Source organism: Pseudopipra pipra, chromosome W, assembly GCF_036250125.1.
Source record: "Pseudopipra pipra isolate bDixPip1 chromosome W, bDixPip1.hap1, whole genome shotgun sequence".
Taxonomy (NCBI): domain Eukaryota; kingdom Metazoa; phylum Chordata; class Aves; order Passeriformes; family Pipridae; genus Pseudopipra; species Pseudopipra pipra.
Window position 1 is genome coordinate 41,169,813 of NC_087580.1, and position 18,258 is coordinate 41,188,070.

Here is an 18,258-nt window from a genome sequence, read left to right on the forward strand (position 1 = left end):
CCTGCCCAAGAAGTGCTCAGGCTGCCCCAACAACTGCACATCAAAGCCAAAGCTTCCAGACTATTTCACTGAGGGAAAGGGCTGCTAATTCCCTTTTTTTTAGCCCACTCCTGAAAAGGTCAAAGTAACATCCAAAATAGACTCCAGATAAAGATTCCTGCCAGACAAAAGTTGCCACCACAGGAAGCTCTTTACTGCCCAAGAAGTGCCCAGGCTGCCCCAACAACTGCACCTGAAGCCAAAGCTTCCAAACTTTTTTTCCTGGTGGAAAGAACTGCTGTTCACTTTTTTCTGCCCTGTGCTGCAATGGCCAATCCAAACTCCTGAAAAATTGAATCCAACTGAAGATTCCTGCCAGACAAAAGGTGCCACCACAGAAAACTCTTGCTGCCCAAGAAGTGCTCAGGCTACCCCAACATCTGCACCTGAAACCAAAGCTTCCAGTCTTTTTTTCCTGGTGGAAGGAGCTGCTGTTCCCTTTTTGATGCCCTGCGCTGCAATTGCCGGTCCCACCTCCTGAAAAATTGAATCCCACTGAAGATTCCTGCCAGACAAATGTCTTACCACAGAAAGCTCTTTGTTGCCCAAGAAGTGCCCAGGCTGCCCCAACAACTGCAACTCAAGGCCAAAGGATCCAGACTTTTTTTCCTGGTGGAAAGAGCTGCTGTTCCCTTTTTTCAGCCCTGCGCTGCAATGGCCTGTCCCACCTCCTGAAAAACTGAATCTAAATGAAGATCCTTGCCAGACAAAATGTGCCACGACAGAAAGGTCTTCCTGCCCAAGAAGTACCCAGGCTGCCCCAACAACTGCACCTGAAGCCAAAGCTTCCAGACTTTTTTCCTGGTGGAAAGAGCTGCTAATTCCCTTTTTTTTAGCCCTTTCCTGTATAGGCCAAAGTAACTCCTTAAATAGACTGCAGATGAAGATTCCTGCCAGACGAAAGGTGCCACCACAGCAAGTTCTTGCTGCCCAAGAAGGGCCCAGGCTGCCCCAACAACTCCACCTGAAGCCAAAGCTTCCAGACTTTTTTCCTGGTGGAAAGAGCTGCTGTTCCCTTTTTTCAGCCCTGCTCTGCAATGGCCGGTCCCACATCCTGGAAAATTGAATCTAAATGAAGATTGCTGCCAGACAAAAGTTGCCACCACAGAAAGTTCTTCCTGCCCCAGAAGTGCCCAGGCTGGACCAAAAACTGCACCTCAAAGCCAAAGCTTCCAGACTTTTTTTCCTGGTGGAAAGAGCTGCTGTTCCCTTTTTTCAGCCCTGCGCTGCAATGGCCGGTCCCACCTCCTGGAATTTTGAATCCAAATGAAGATTCCTCCTAGACAAAAGGTGCCACCAGAAAAAACTCTTGCTGCCCAAGAAGTGCCCAGGCTACCCCAACAACTGCACCTCAAACCCAAAGCTTCCAGACTTTTTTTCCTGGTGGAAAGAGCTGCTGTTCCCTTTTTTCTGCCCTGCGCTGCAATGGCTGGTCCTACCTCCTGGAAAATTTACTCTAAATGAAGATTGCTGCCAGACAAAAGGTGCCACCACAGAAATTTCTTGCTGCCCAAGAAGTTCCCAGGCTGCCCCAACAACTGCACTTCAAAGCCAAAGCTTCCAGACTTTTTTTCCTGGTGGAAAGAGCTGCTGTTCCCTTTTTTCAGCCCTGCGCTGCAATGGCCGGTCCCACCTCCTGAAAACTTCAATCCAAATGAAGATTCCTGCTAGACAAAAGGTGCCTCCACAGGAAGCTCTTGGTGCCCAAGACGTGCCCAGGGTGCCCAACAACTGCACCTCAAAATCAAAGCTTCCAGCCTTTTTTTCCTGGTGGAAAGAGCTGCTGTTCCCTTTTTTCTGCCCTGCGCTGCAATGGCCGGTCCCACCTTCTGGAAGATTGAAACCAAATAAAGATTCCTACCAGACAAAAGTTGCCACCACAGAAAACTTTACTGCCCAAGAAGTGCCCAGGCTGCCCCAACAACTGCACCTCAAAGCCAAAGCATACAGATTTTTTTTCCTGGTGGAAAGAGCTGCTGTTCCCATTTTTCTGCCCTGCGCTGCAATGGCCGGTCCCACCTCCTGAAAAATTTAATGTAAATGTAGATTCCTGACAGACAAAAGGTGCCACCACAGAAAGTTCTTGCTGCTCAAGAAGAGCTCAGGCTGCCCCAACAACTCCACCTGAAGCCAAAGCTTCCAGACTTTTTTTCCTGGTGGAAAGAGCTGCTGTTCCCTTTTCTCAGCCCTGTGATTCAATCGCCGGTCCCACCTCCTCAAAAATTGAATCCTACTGAAGATTCCTGCCAGACAAAAGGTGCCACCACAGAAAGTTCTTGCTGCCCAAGAAGTGCCCAGGCTGCCCCATCAACTGCACCTGAATCCAGGGGATCCAGACTTTTTTTCCTGGTGGAAAGAGCTGCTGTTCCCTTTTTTCAGCCCTGCACTGCAATGACCGATCTCACTGAAACAGGAGGCCAGGCCCAAAAGAGTTAAGTAAGAAATTTGGGCATGCAAACAAGCTACCAACATCCAAGACGATCTGTGTTCGTTCTGTTCTACTTACTGGACCAAAGCTTCAGGGAATAGTACAAGAACATGTAATAGGACTAGAAGCAATAAATTAGAAATATAACAGGATCAGGTAGACATTTGAATAGGAGAAATAGGCCGGGAGCCAGGGCTTTTCCCAAGCTTCAGTGAGCAGGTCAAGATCAATGGAAGAGAAGAAGGGTCAGGCTGAAGAAGATGAGTTTAAGCCCCCAGACCAACCAAAATTGAGGGCTAAGACAAGCACCGCCCCAAACCCCGCCTGAGCTCCAGCTATACTCCGCCTATTATTACTATGCGTAGATAGATGTTGTAACACTTGAATATGCATTTAATCACATCTGAAGATCGTATAAAAATGCTGATTTTGTGTGAAACCTTTGAGCAAGTTTGTCCAGCGCGAGCTGCCTTGCTCCCAGCATCGAATAAACAAATACCTTGCTGCTTAAAGATAAAAAAAAAATCTCTGAGCAGTTTCTCAGACCGATTTTTCGGATTCACTTGGCAACCTGCAGCAGCACACCTTCTCCACCCGGCTGCGGAATCCCCCGGAGGACGGGACCCCCTTGGGCGCCCTCGGGTAAGTCTTTTTACCCGAAGGGGCTCCCTTCTTCGGTGGCTTCTTGCGGGGGCTGGACAAGAACACTGCCTATTGATAAAAGGTATTTGTATCTGGTTTCTGGGTTTGTTTATTCTGGTTCTGGATACCCGTGAGTCGAGGCAGGATGCCGTCTCTCAGGGGACATGGGAGAGGACGCTCTCCCAGGGGAATATCCCCTCTAGTCTGGTCTTCTGGTCTGGTTTTGTTTGTATTTGGCCCAATATTGTTATTGTGTACCTGATATATCTTGCTTACCTTGAAACATCCAGGAGCACATAGTTAAAGGTATTATCATGCTAAGAGTTGCTATATGAGAGGTAGTGCTGAAGAGTTAACTATAAGCACATCACTTTGGATAAGAGCTAGAATTAAGATTTGTCAGTTTTGCAACTGTTAGTTATATGTATGAGCCTTGTGTAACAGATGTAAGGTTTGCCTCCCCGACAGACAAGGTTGGGTCAGAACCAGTGTGCATATTGCAGAAAAGAGGGACACTGGAAGCAAGAATGCCCTGAATTAACAGGTGGAAATACAGGCACAGGAGAGGCTGTTGTTGCTTACAGAGTACTGAGTGAAGGGGGGGCCGGCAGGCCACTGCTAGGGGACCTGCTGGTAAAAATTAAGCTAGGGGAAGAAAAAGAAGAATTAGATTTTCTAATTGATACTGGGGCTACATTTTCTGTTTTGAATTAATACCTAAAAGTGATAAATATGTTTAAGTCGTGGGTGCCACTGGCCAATCAGAAAAGCTTTCTTTTGAAACCCCTAAAGTTCAAAATTGGAAAACAAATGGGAGTGCATCAGTTTTGGTATTTACCAAATTTATCCAAACTGGTATTGGGCAGAGACCTACTAGAAAATCTCGGAGCTGTAATAGAATTCAAACAAGGTAAAATTGAACTTAAGGTAAAGGAAGAACAATTAATAGCAGCTCTGAGTTTAGCAATGAGCTCTGTGGAGCCAAGCCAGGGTAATTCAAATGTCAATCAAATTTTAGATCAGGTATACCCAGGAGTTTGGGCTTTTGAAACACCAGGAAAGTCAGAAAGAGCAGCTCCCATTGAAATAGAATTACAGACAGGAGCAAACCCAGTAGTTAGGAAGCAATATGCACTGAAGCTGGAAGATAGAAGAGGAATTGAGCCAATAATAGACAACTTTTTGAAATTAAGGTTATGTAGAGTGTGAATCAGATTGCAACACCCCAATTTTACCAGTCAAAAAGACAAATGGAACACATAGGTTGGCTCAGGATTTAAGAGCAGTAAATAAAATAGCTAAAACATACATGCAGCTGTTGCAAACCTATATACCTTATTAACAATATTAAAAGAAAGTGTAATTTGGTTCACAGTATTAGACTTAAGAGATGCCTTTTTCTGCCTTCCCTTAACACAGGAAAGTCAAAGGATATTTGCCTTCAAGTGGGAAAATCCCACCACAGGAAGGAAAACTCATCTCATTTGGACAGTGTTACCTTAAGGGTTAGAAAATATTCCCACAATTTTGGGAATTAATTAGCTAAAGAATTGGAACAATGGCAGTCACCACCAGGAAAGGGTGTACTTTTATAATATGTGAATGATCTATTGATTGTTACTGAAAAACAAGGAGAATGTGTTCAATGGACAGTACCAAATATGCCTTTGGCATAGTTCACGCTCATGGAGCAATTTGGAAAAAGAGGACTTTTAACTCTTCAAGGAAAAGTTATGGAATATACTGAAGAAACTCTATGATTATTAGAAGCTGTACAACTCCCCTCTCAGGTGGCAATTATGCACTGCCAAGGACACCTGAAAGGTAACACTGTCCTGGAAATAAGAAACAGAAAAGCTGATGCAGAAGCTGAATTAGCTGCTGCAAGAAGTAAAGAACTATCAGTAGCAGCTTTAGTGCTGGAAGAACTAGACACAGATCAACAGGTAGAATATCAAGAAGCAGATTATAAGTGGATACATGAAAATGAAGGTAAGGTGTTAGACAATGGGTGAGGTTAACTAAAAGCAGGTCAGTTAACACTATTAGAAAAATTAGTGTGGCAATTTGTAAAAGTAAAACATGATAAAACTATTGGGGCTTAGACTCACTCTATTAGCATTTAAGGACTAGAGTAGCAGGACCAAATTTATTTATCACAATAGAGCAAGTCACATCCCAATGTGAACTTTGTCTGAAATACTGGAACAAAAAATACACCAAAGGGCAATAAGCAAAGGGCATTTCCCAGGTGAAATTTGGCAATTTCTCTGAGCTCCCAAGAAAAGGAGGGGGTCCTGTTATCTCTTAGTTTTGACTGACACATTTTCTGGATGGCCTGAAGCTTTCCCATGTAGAGAAAAATGAATCAAAAGGAGTGGTTAAAGTCTTGTTGAATGAGATTATACCATGGTTTGGAATGCCTATGAGCATCTCTTCAGATAGAGGTTCACACTTTTGTGCATGAATTGTACAAGCAATAAGTAAAGCACTAAAAATCAATTGGCAACTGCATATGCCCTACAGACTCCAAGCAAATGGGCAAGTAGAAAAGATGAATCTAAAATATGTCAAGAAACAAATTTTCATTGGTATCAAGCTTTACCTATTGCTTTAATCAGGCTAAGGGTCAAGCCAAAATCAAAAGGGAAACTGAGTCCATTTGAAATTCTATTGGGCAGACTCTACATGATGCAAGCTGTGAATAGTGAAGCTGTAGATCAAATCAGTAATCAATATGTGTACGATCATGTTATGGCTGTAGGAAAACAATTGCAGAAAAATGCTACAGTGGTGTTAGAACACCAACCCAAGCAGCCTGATTGTAAGTTACATCCATTCAACCCTGGTGATCAGGTATATGTTAAGAATCTTTCAGGAGATCCACCACGAGAGAAGTGGGATGGACCCCAGCAGGTGCTGATGACCACCTTCACAGTGATCTGGGTGAAAGAGAAACCCACGTGGATCCACTGCTCTCGAGTCAAGAGGGTTCCAGAGGAAGCATGGACCTCGGGAGAGGAATCATCTACTATCAAGCCTCCTCAATGCTGATCTTTGGACTGATAAGTACATTAGTGTTTGATGAAATTCTTGCCCAAGAATCATTATGGTCTCAAGCCTACAACGAGAGTTCTGGTCTACAATTTTATATAGACCCAGAACTTCCAGTTCACCCAGGCAAGCTGAACCAATACAATGCATCTCTTATAGTCCTCCAAGGAACAAGGGTACTGAATAATTGGTAAAATCCTGGTACCCCATACGATGCAAGTGTTTTAATAGGCACAGATTAGATGGTCACCCAAAATTGACGTTACTGTGAAATGTAATTAGTGGCTGATCAGTGCTGCCACACCTTCACTCTAGATAAATCAGTTTCTGTGATGTGTCAGTGGACATTCAGGGAAGGAAATATAACCAGGAGATTTCCAACCAGCAAATCTCCTACCACCCCATTGACTAAGACCACCACCAGTTCTACAACTCCTTCTTTAGCCTGTGAGAGTGTCCACAATTTAACTTATACTGGACCTTACATGATTAGACACTCAAATGAGCAGAAGCTGTTGTTAGATCCCACATATTCACTGAAGAGGGTTCGAATAAACCTTCAAGTAAACACATCAAACATACAAAAAGATTGTCAGCCCTGTATTCAACAAAGCCTTAAAGGCTGGCATGCATGGATGATGGCCAGATCCCCTCGTACCTGAATTCAAAGAGATGTAACCGGATGGTTTGGCACAGGATTAAGTGTATTAAACACCATAGATCAAGAAGTATTAGTGAATAAACTAAGTGCTGTCACATCTGATCTAGGAAAATTCAAAGTCCCTTTAAGATCATCTTTGCTCACTTTGGCAGAAACACAATCATTGGCAGTTAAATTGTTAACATTAGTAGCTAACCACACTGCAAAAGATTTCACCAAGATTATTGACTATGCTGGTGTCATCCATAAAAGGTTTGCACTTGCAATACAATGTCTCCAAACTCAACAGTGGGTACAATCTGTAGCTGCAAGAATATTAAGGGAAGGAACCTCAGGAATATTACCACAAGAAGTAAGAGAAATAATAGCTAGAAACTGTTCTACTACACAATTTGAGAAAAATTACCAGGCGTGGTGGCAGTTAGTGAACTTCACTTACAATCCTCAACATGAACAAATTGAAGCTTATGTGTTCACTATCAGTGCAGCTAAAGAAAAGACCATCTTTCCTATCCTGACATTAGGAGCCATACACCAAAATGTAATTGTCAGACCCATAGACCATAATGTTTGGGCAAGTTATGATCACACCAAGAAAAAGTGACAATCAGTCAGTCCTGAGGTACGTATTCCTAAAGGACAATTAGGATATATCTGTGAAAATGCTGTAGTAGGAAATGAGGATTTATGCTTAGATGCTGAAGATAGTGTGTGTACCTTTGAAATGCTTCCCCATGCTAAAACCCAATCACAAGTCTACTACGTAGGAAATGGATGTGCATGTGTTAGAACCTTTTGTGTTAATTTTACCATAAATACTTGTCATGAAGTAGTGAGTGGTACTAATTTTTTTGTTTTACTAAAATAATAGGCTGTGACTTTGATTATATCATTCTAGTGACTACTAGACAACTGATTGAAGCTGATTATACAATGTATCATGATGTGCCAAAATTGCAGACAGGAATGAACATTAATCTTCTAAAGCAATGCTTAAACATCCTGATATAGAAAAACTGGTCCAAGAAGTAAACTGAACGACTAAACGAATGCTCTGGCAAGTAGAACATGACACTGAGAGCATAAAAACTGTTCTAACCAAAGTAGAAAAAGTGGGAGAGCACCACTGGTGGGACATCTTTACAGGATACTCCCCTACAGCATCACAAGTGTTTCACTATTTAATGCATCCAATACTGGTATTAGGAGCTAGCATGATTCTACTACTGGTCCTAATTGTTTGGCTACGGTACAAATCAAGCATCATGGTTAGAAGGATGCAGATAATGTGGGCTGTGATGAATACCTATCAAAATCCATTAGAACTTGACGAAAGAATTCGTAAATTCTAAACAAAAAGGGGGGAATGAAACAGGAGGCTAGGCCCAAAAGAGTTAACTAAGAAATTTGGGCCTGCTAACAAGTTACCAACATCCAAAACAATCTGTACTACTTACTGGACCAAAGCTTAAGAGAATAGTACAGGCACATGTAATAGGCCTAGAAGCAATAAATTAGAAATACAACAGGATCAGGTAGACATTTGAATAGGAGAAATAGGCCGGGAGCCAGGGCTTTTCCCAAGCTTCAGTGAGCTGGTCAAGAACAATGGAAGAGAAGAAGGGTCAGGCTGAAGAAGATGAGTTTAAGCCCCCAGACCCCTCAAAATTGAGGGCCAAGAGAAGGACCGCCCCAAGCCCCGCCTGAGCTCCACCTATACTCCACCTATTGTTAATATGCAGAGATAGATGTTGTAATCACTTGAATATGCATTTAATCACATCTGAAGATTGTATAAAATGCTGATTTTGTGTGAAGCCTTTGAGCAAGTTTGTCCAGCGTGAGCTGGCTTGCTCCCAATGTTGAATAAACAAATACCTTGCTGCTTAAAGATAAAAAAGTCTCTGAGCAGTTTCTTGGACCGATTTTTCGGATTCATGACATCATACCATTTCTGTGACATCACACTTCCCATGTGACATCACAGCTCCCCTGTGACATCACATCTTTGTTGTGACATCAAGGATTCTCTATGACATCACATCCATCATATGACATCACATCATATCATCCCTGTGAAATCACATCCTCCCCGTCACATCACAGCTCCCCTGTGACATCACAGCTCCCCTGTGACATCACATCTTTCCTGTGTCATCACATCTCCCTCATGACATCACATCCAGTGACATCCAGATCCATCCCAAGGTTGGGGGGGTGTGTGAGACAGGAAGAACCACAAATGCCTGCGCAGCCCAGAGCAGTCAGTGTGGGGCTGTGCTTGCTGCTGCAGAGACCCCCAGGGAACAAACCCAGGCAGTAGGTTGGGTTTATTCCTTGCTCTGTGCCAATGGAATAGAATGTTCCACAGGAGCTCTGTCCCCCTCTGTGGCACTGGGTGGCTTGAAGCTGAAGAGAGGGGGGGTCAAGTGCAAGGTCCCTTCTGAAGTGTGTGTCCCTAAGGAGGACACTTGCCTTATTATTGCTTATTATTTGTAATATCTTATAGATCTCTCATACAACACCTAAGGATGGATTATATAGAATATGTGCCATAGATATTTGGGTTGGGTCTGGCTGAGCTGCAGTTCAGTTCCCCACAGCAGCCCTCCCAGGGCTGGGCTTGGCATTGGCAGCTGGAAGGGTGTTGAGAACACCCCAGTGTTTTGGTCACTGCTGAGCACAGCACCAACACTGGGACATTCCTTCCTTAGCTGAGGGCAAGAGCCTGGCAGAGGACCCAAGTAGGCCAGCTGAGCCCAACTGACCCAAGGGACATTGCAGACCATGGGAGGTCAGCTCAGCTCTAAAAGCTGAGGCAGGGAGCAGGAGGGGGGCATTCATTGTCTGATGGCTGCCTGCTGAGGAACCGTCCCGCGGACCCAAGCCCTGCTCCTCGGGAGTGGCCGACCATGGCTGCTCATGGGAAGCAGAGAACAAACCCTGCTGTCTTTTGCTTTAAATAAACTGCCTTATCTCAACCCTGCTATCTTTGGCTTCTGCGTGCGCATCGCTTTAATTTTTTCTTTAAATAAACTGTCTTAACCCACGAGTTGTTTTTTTTTTTCCACCTTACTCTCGCCCCTGTCCCGCTGGGAAGGGGAGTGATAGAGCGGCTGGGAGGGCACCTGGTCTCCAGCCAAGGTCAACCCACCACACACCTGAACACTTCCAGAGACTGCACCACCTCCCTGGGCTACTTGTTCCAATGCCTGAACACTCTCTCAGTGGAAAAAGGGTTTTTTTAACACCTAATCTGAACCTCACCTCATACAGCTTTAGGTCATTTCCTCTCTTCCTGTCACTAAAGGCTTTGCAGAAGAGACCAACCCCCTCCCCACTAAAACCTCCTTTCAGGTCATTGCAGAGAGCAATGAGGTCCCCCCTGAGCCTCCCCTTCTCCACACTCAACCAGCCCAGTTCCCTCAGCCGTCCCTCAGCAGACATGTTTTCCAGAGCCTTCCCCAGCTCCGTTCCCTTCTCTGGACACGCTCCAGCCCCTCAAGGGCCTTTTTGCACTGAGGGCCCAGAACTGGACACAGCACTCCAGGTGGGGCCTCCCCAGTGCCCAGCACAGAGGGCCAATCAGTTCTCTGCTCCTGCTGGCCACACTCTTCTCCACAAAGGCCACGATGCCCTTGGCCTTCTTGCCCCCCTGGGCACACTCTGCCTCATATCCAGCTGTTGTCAAGCAGCACCCCCAAGTCCCTTCCTGCTGAGCAGCTCTCCAGCCCCTCTGCCCCCAGCCTGGAGCGTTCCAGGGGGTTGTTGGGACCCAAGGGCAGGCCCTGACACTTGGCCTTATTGATCCAGCCTTTCCAGATCCCTCTGCAGAGCCTTCCTGCCCTCCAGCACATCCACACTCACACCCAACGTGGTGTTGTCCACGACTTTCCTGAGGGGTCACTCGATCCCCTGTCTCAGATCATCAATAATGATGTTAAACAGGAGCAGCCCCAATCCTGAGCCCTTGGGAACCCCACTAGTGACCGGCCCCACCTGGATTTCCTTCCATTCCCCACCACTCCCTGGGCCATCAGACACTTTGTCACCCAGCAAACAGTTCCCCAGGCAAGCCATGAGCAGCCAGTTTGTGCAGGAGATGCTGGGGGAGATGGTGCCAAAGGCTTTCTGGAATTCCAGAGAGACACATCCCCAGCCTTTCCCTCAGCTGCTGAGCGGGTCCTTTGTCAGAGAAGGAGATGAGGTTGGTCAGGCAGGACCTGCCTTTCCCAACCCCACGCTGGCTGGGCCTGATCCCCTGGTTGTCCTGCCCATGCCATGGGATGGCACTGAGGAGGATCTGCTGCATGGACTTCCCCGGTCCTCAGGTCAATGGGACAGGCCAGGAGTTGCCCAGATCCTCCTTTTGGCCCTTCCTGTGCATGGGCATCCCATGTGCTTGTTGCCAGTCAGCTGGGACTTGTGCAGTTGTGCAGCACTGCTGGGGAATGAGTGAGAGTGGTTTGGCCAGCTCTTTCTCCAGCTCCCTCAGGACTCTTGGCTGCATCCCATGTGGACCCAGGCACTTGGGGGGGTCTCACTGGCAGAGCAGGTCACTGACCATTTCCTCCTGCATTGTGGGGGCTTCACTCAGCTCCCCATCAGCAGCTTCCAGCCAAAGCCTGCCTGCCAGGTGTCCAAGGGGTCAGTTCTGCTGCCCCCTCCTTCCTTCCCCCACAATGGAAAACTCCCTCATTTTGGGTCCCTGTGCCCCAAACGGTTCCGACCACCACCTCACCCACCAGTCTTACAATCATGGAATGCTTTGCCTTGGGAGGGGCCTTAAAGAGCATCTCAGGACCCTCAGAGGAGAGAATTCCTTCTTACTCCCTCCTCCAACCCTTCCCTCTATCCGTGTGAAGCTACTGCCCCTTGTCCTGTCACTCCAGGCCCTTGTCCAAAGTCTCTCTCCATCTTTCTTGTTGGCTCCCTTCAGGCACTGGAAGGCCACAATTTGGTCAACCCAAAGCCTTCTGTTCTCTAGGCTGAACAATGCCAATTCTCTCAGCCTTTCCTCACAGCAGAGCTGCTCCATCCCTCTGATCCTCTTGCTGCTCCCCTCTGCACTCGCTCCAACAGGTCCATGTCCTTCCTGTGCTGGAGCCCAGAGCTGGAGGCAGCTCTGCAGGTGGGGCAGCATCACAGCCACGCATGTTCCAGCAAGGACACTGTGGAACCTCCTGGAACCAAGGACCATTGTGACACTGCAGGGCCTTCTGGAGCCAAAGGAGCCCTGGGACACTATGGAATCTCATGGAATCAAGGCAGCACTGTCACCCTGGAATTCAGGGCCCATTGTGACACTGCAGCTCCCCATGGAACAAAAGGAACCCTGGGACGCTGCAGAAACTCATGGAACCAAGGGACCATTGTGACATTGAGGGGGCTGATGGAATCAGGAGTCCATTGGGATAATCCAGGGCCTCATCAAATCAAAGGAATTCTGGGACACTGTCGAGCCTCCTGGAACCAAGGGTTCCTGCTGACATGCATGTCCTCCTGGAACCAAGGGAGCCCTGAGATATTTCTGAACCTCCCAGAATCCAGGGGCCATTGGGACCCTGCAGAACCTCCTGCATTCAAGTGCTCCTTGTGAAACTGCAGGCTCTCCTGGAACCCAAGGATTCCTGGAACACTGCAGAGCTCACGGAACCAAGGGGCCACTGTCCCACTGCAGCTCCTTCTGAAGCACAAGGGATCCTGGGACAATGGGGAATCTCCGAGAATCCAAAGGGCATTTGGGGACTGCAGGGCCTCGTGGGACTAAAGGAACCCTTTGGAGACTGGGGAGGCTCATGGAATCCAGGGGCCATTGTGACATGTGGGGTCTCCTGGAAGCAAAGGAACCCTGAGAATTTTTGTGGGAACAAGTTAAGGCAGCAGCAGCTGCATTCAGTTAATCAGGATCACCAAAGAGTGTTTTGGCCTTGACTGGTGTTTTCCATCCAGAGAGTGCAGTTTGCCAAAGTGGAAACCACTTGGAATGCCCTGCATGTTTTTTTCTCTGTGTTTTTCTCTGGTGGCTGAACACAGCCAGCACATGAGGGGAGGGGAATGTGTGGGATCAGGGCACTGCTTTGGGGCCATGCTGGGAATTCCAGTGGACTAAAAGACAAAGCCCAGGCGCTGTTTCCAAAGGAACCCCAATGAAAGGGGGATGCCGGAAAGATGGGCGGACAAGTCCCAAAATGGAACTCTGTGTGTGCAGCCTCATTTTATCCTTCCGCATTCACAGGAGAGAGGGCAAAACGTGGGGGTTGGGACCCCAAAAGTGTTCAGGGGGGAAATGGGGGATTGAGGGGACAATGAAAAAGTGGGAGAAATAGGGAGAAGGGTGGAAAAGGGGGGGTGGTTTGACCGGTCTGACGGTCCCATAGGGGTGTTTCGGCACAGGGGGGTTGGTAAAAGGGGGGTGGCCCCCCTGAGCTCCCAACTGACTGTGGGGTGCTGGGGGCTGCTGGATCCAATCTCATCCTTCGATCATGCCAACACTTTTAAGTTCAGGGGAATTACAGAGGTGTGACTGAACCACTTTTGTTTCCCAGGTTTTAATGATGGCAAGTCAGATCTATTAATACAAATGAATTATTAAGAGTTACAAATGATCAGACAAAAGATCTTCATCAGAATTATTTACTGCACAAAATACACACTAAAACTACCAGGAGTACAGCATAAGATAGGACAGTGCTCTACACTAAAGCAATTGTTGAAGCAATTCTACTCAAGCTGGCACAAAAGCAAGAATTCTTAGTTAGAGATGGATGGAACTCCCCCAGACCAACGCTCGGGGGGAGATCTCTGCTCTCAACCTCCAGCAGTGACTTTGGGGGGGCCCCAGCCAAGGCAGGAGTCTCCAAACATCCTCCAGGAAGGATTCTGTTGAAAGAACCTGCCCCTGTGAAAGGGGACTGGCCCTTTCTGGTCAAAAGTGATGGACTGACAGTCACTGGACTCCAGGGGTTGCCTCACAATCAAGGGCTTCATTCGGGGTGGAAGCAATGGCTGAAGCTTATCCCACAGTCGGGGCACTTGTAGGGCTTCTCTTTACCGGTGGGTCCGTTGGTGTTTGGTCAAATTAGAGCTCTGGGTGAAGCTCTTCCCACACTCCCCACACTTGTAGGGCCTCTCCCCAGTGTGGATGCGCCGGTGCCTGACAAGGGTGGAGTTCCGGTTGAAGCCCTTCCCGCAGTCGGTGCAGCAGAAGGGCCTCTCATCTGTGTGAATCCGCTCATGCAGGAGGAGATATGAGCTGGTCTGAAACCTCTTCCCACATTCCAAGCACTTGTAGGGCCGTTCCCCGGTGTGGATGTGTTGGTGGGTGCGGAGGGTGGAGCTCTGGCTGAAGCTCTTCCCACATTCCCTACACTTGTAGGGCCGTTCCCCAGTGTGGATGTGCTGGTGGCTGAGGAGGGTGGACCTGTCACTGAAGCTCTTCCCAGGTTCCCTACACGTGTACGGATGTTCCCCAGTGTGGATGTGCTGGTGGGTGCTGCTCCTACTGAAGCTCTTCCCACATTCCAAGCACCTGAAGGGCTTCTCCCTGCTGGGAGGCTGCTCAGGGACCACCAGCTCAGAGCTCCCCCTCAAGCTCCAGCTGCCTTCCCGGCACAGGCTGGCTCTTTCCTCCTCAGAGCACCCTGGGTTGGCTTTGGAGCCCCTCCTGTGGGGGGATCTCTGGCCCTTTTCCTCCCTGCTGCCTTCCTGCGCCGGGGAGCCCTTCAAAACGGCCTCTCCCACCAGGGTCTCACGGGGGGATTTGTCCTCTGGGCTCTCCCTCCTCAGCTCGGGGCCTGGGGCAGGAAGCAAGAAGGACAGGGAGGGGATTTTCCTCCGGCTCACAGGGAAGGCCAAGGACATCCCCCCAACTCCGGCCCCGGCAGGACGGCGGCACCAGCGGGGTTGTCCTGCAGCCGGGGCCATGCTCGGCTGACAGAGCCAGCACAACACCCGCCCAAAGGGACACTGACTTCCTCCTCACCTGCCTGGGGGGCCCAAGGCATCTTCCTCTTCCTCGCAGCCTCCTCCTCCATCCGCCCAAGCTTTGGGAAGGACAAATCCTGACGGGGGGGAAAACAAGGGCTGAGCACGTTGGCTTGGGGGTTCCTCCAGCCCAAGTCCATCTCTAGAACTCACCAGGCATCCTGTCTCCATAAAAACCTCCAAAACACCAAGATTCAGCTCAGAAAAACCCAAACCATCGAGATTCAGGCAAAAAACCTTCAGAAACAGGAAGAAGACCCTTAGTCCCTCAAACTGCAAAACGTTGAAATTCAGCTAAAAATACTCCAAAATATGAAGATTACCCCAAAAAATTCTCCCAGAAGTTCCCCCTCTCTGGTCTCTCCCCTCTGGGGTTCAGAAGGTCTCCCCTGTCTGGAATGCTGCGGGAGCCACTCAGGGATGCTGGGAGTGTTTGGGGTCCCAAGGGTTCCTTCTCTTGTGACTCTCGCCTTACGGGTGCCGCATTCCCAGATATTCCCCCTCTCCAGGGTTCTCCACTCTGTTGTCCCAGGGATCCCAGAGGTCCCCACGGTCCAGGCTTCCCCTTCTCCTCTCCCCCATCTCAGGCTCTTGGGGCTTCTCTTGCCCCTTTCCCAATCACCCGACAGCTGCAGGAAGGGCAGGGACAGGGGCGGAGCAGGAACATGAACAGCAGGAAAACAAGTGCCTTCCCCCCCATCCCACGGGCACCCGGGAAGGGGAACTCGTCCCAAATATCCTGGGGAGAGTGCGGGTGGCCATGACATAATCGGGCTGCCAGCACAGATTTCCTTGCAAAGTCTGCAGGGAGTCAGGCTCTGGAGAGGAGATTGTGCCCCATGGATGGGATTGCAGAGGGGTCCTCAGGTCCCCAGCAGGAATCGGCAACCAGGAATAGACACAAAAGGCCCCCACAAAGATTTGGGGGGAGTGTCCTGTAGGGAGGGGACAGTGTCACCCCACAAGGGCGGGGCTGGCAAGTGGGAGGCTGCTCCAGGGGTCTGCAAGAGGCCTCGTGCTCTGTCTGGCCCCAGCAGTGCCAGGTACCAACACCCCCGGCTGCCCCCGGCCCTGGGCAGCTCTGCTGCCACAGGCTGTGCCCTCACCGTGGCCCTGCAATGGCCCTGCCTGTCCCTCACTTGTGGCTCTGCCCGTGGCCCTGTCCCTTTGCTCTCTCTCTGCCAGCTCAGTGTGGGGCACACGGGCTGGGGGTCCCTCCCAAGCCCCCCGGGCAGCCGGCGTTGGCTGGGGGGATGTGAGGGCTGGGCCTGCTCAGCACAGCCCCGGCCTCGTGCCCAGCGCCTCTTTCCTGACCCACACAAGAGCTTCCCGGCCCCCCCAGGGCTCCCCTGCTGCTGCCTCTGCTCCTGGCCCTGCCTTTGCTGCTCCCTTGGCTGGGGCAGCGGCTGCAGGGGGGGGATGGCAGCAGCTTCAGCTCCACGGCACTTCCTGGGGGGAGCTCAGCCCGGGGGGGACGGGCAGGGACCTGATGGGGATGGACAGGGGCCCAGCAGGGACAGACAGGGCCTGCAGGGGAAGGCACAGGGACAACCTGGACCCCCACACTGCCACTACTGTCTCTGCTCCTCCTTGCAGGCTCCGTGGCCAGGCACAGTTTGTGTTCCTGGGTGCCCACCATCTCAGCACTTGGAGACGCTCAAATCAGCGCCCGCAGCTCTGCAGCAAAGCCCCAGCTCACCTGGCACACAGGGGATGGACACAGCACCTTCTCAGGGCTCTCACAGCTTCTTGTCTTCCCCACCATGGGCCTGTCCTTCCTCAGCAGCACCTCTGCCTTGCACTTATTCTCAGCCTCACCTCAGGGACAGCTCTGGGCTCACCTCCGCGCCACTTCTCAGCCTCACCTCAGGGCCTGGGCTCAAGGACAGGAACCTGCAGGGAGGGGACATCATGTGCAAGCTGAGGGCTGCCTGCTTGCACTGGCCTCTGGCCTTCTTTCTCCTTCTACAACCAGCCCACAACTTAGCCTGCTTTTCTAACACCACACATTTACAGACTAACCTTGGAGATAGATATGGACAGACATCTCTATCACCCTGGGGATAGAGCCTCAAGCATGTGCTGCCATAGGAATGGGAATCACAGAATCAGCCATGTTGGAAAAGACCTCCGAGATCATCAAGTCCAACTCTGGATCCAACCCCGCCGTGCTTCCCAGACCATGGCACTGAGGCCACATCCACTCTCACCTTCAACACCTCCAGGGACGCTGACTCCACCCCCTCCCTGCCCAGCCCATTCCAAAGCCTGATTACTCTCTCAGCAAAAAATTGCTTCCTAATATCCAACCGAAACCTCCCCTGGCACAGCTCAAGACCCAGCCCTCTTGTCCTACTGCTGCTTCCTGGCAGAACAGCCCCACCCCCACCTGGCTCCAACCTCCTGGCAGGGACTTGCAGACAGTCAGGAGGTCTCCCCTGAGCCTCGTCTTCTCCAGCCTCAACACCCCCAGCTCCCTCAGCCTCTCCTCACACCACTTGGGCTCCACTCCCTTCCCCAGCCTCGCTGCTCTTCTCTGCACCTGCTCCAGCCCCTCCAGGGCCTTCCTCAACTCAGGGGCCCAGAGCTGGACACAGCACTCCAGGGGTGGCCTCACCAGCGCTCAGTCCAGCCCAACAATCACTTCCCTGCTCCTGCTGACACACTCTTCCTCACACAGGACACCAGCCATTGGCCGTCTTGGCCACCTGGCCACACTCTGCCTCCTCTTCAGCTTCCTGTCCATCCACACTCCCAGCTCCCTTTCTGCCTGCCTGCTCTCCAGACACTCTGGCCCCAGCCCGGGGGGCTGACGGGGCTTCTTGTGGCCAAAGGGCAGGACCCGGCCCTTGGCCTGCTTGAACCTCATCCCCTTGCAATCAGCCCATGGATCCAGCTGGGCCAGGTCCCTCTGCAGAGCCCTCCTGCCTTCCAGCACATCAACACACCCCCAGCTTGGTGTCACCTGCACATTTGCTGATGAAATGCCTGGTTCTGCAGCAGCTGCAGATGCTCAAGGGGCAGCAGGACCAAGTCAGGGGCCTGGGGGGGCCTGGGGGGCTTTGGGGTCCAGGAGGTCCTGGGGGAGCTGGGGAGGGGCTTTGGGGATTGGGGGTACAGACCAGGACAGACCAGGACAGACCAGTACCTCCTCACTGCTCCCCAGATCTCTCCTGGAGCTGGGCCACGTTGTCATGGGACACCTGAGCCCCCCCACTGCTCTCCCAGTACAGCCCAGTGCCCTCAGTACAGCCCACTGTGTTCCTGTCCCAGGGTGCTGCGTGATCCCTCTTGGGGGGGGTTGGAAGGGATTTGAGAGGAGGCTGGGGGAGATTTGGCTGGATCTGTGGGGGGGTTGGATGGGGATTTGGGAGGTTTTAGGGGTCTTTGGGTGAATTTGGGGGAGTTAAAAGGGTCTTGGGGGCATTGGGGTTTCAAAAGTATCCGG

At 50.3% G+C, this 18,258-nt stretch overlaps 1 long non-coding RNA gene across 1 annotated transcript; it reads right to left on the reverse strand.

Moving 5' to 3' along the window:
* Window positions 1-14,320: 14,320 nt before the first annotated feature.
* LOC135405711 (uncharacterized) lies at window positions 14,321-16,908 on the reverse strand. The gene is made up of 3 exons (XR_010425969.1): window positions 16,510-16,908; window positions 14,809-14,887; window positions 14,321-14,620 (listed from the first exon to the last, which is right to left on the reverse strand). It is a non-coding gene; the product is annotated as an uncharacterized LOC135405711 (long non-coding RNA).
* Between the last annotated feature and the right edge of the window lie 1,350 nt (window positions 16,909-18,258).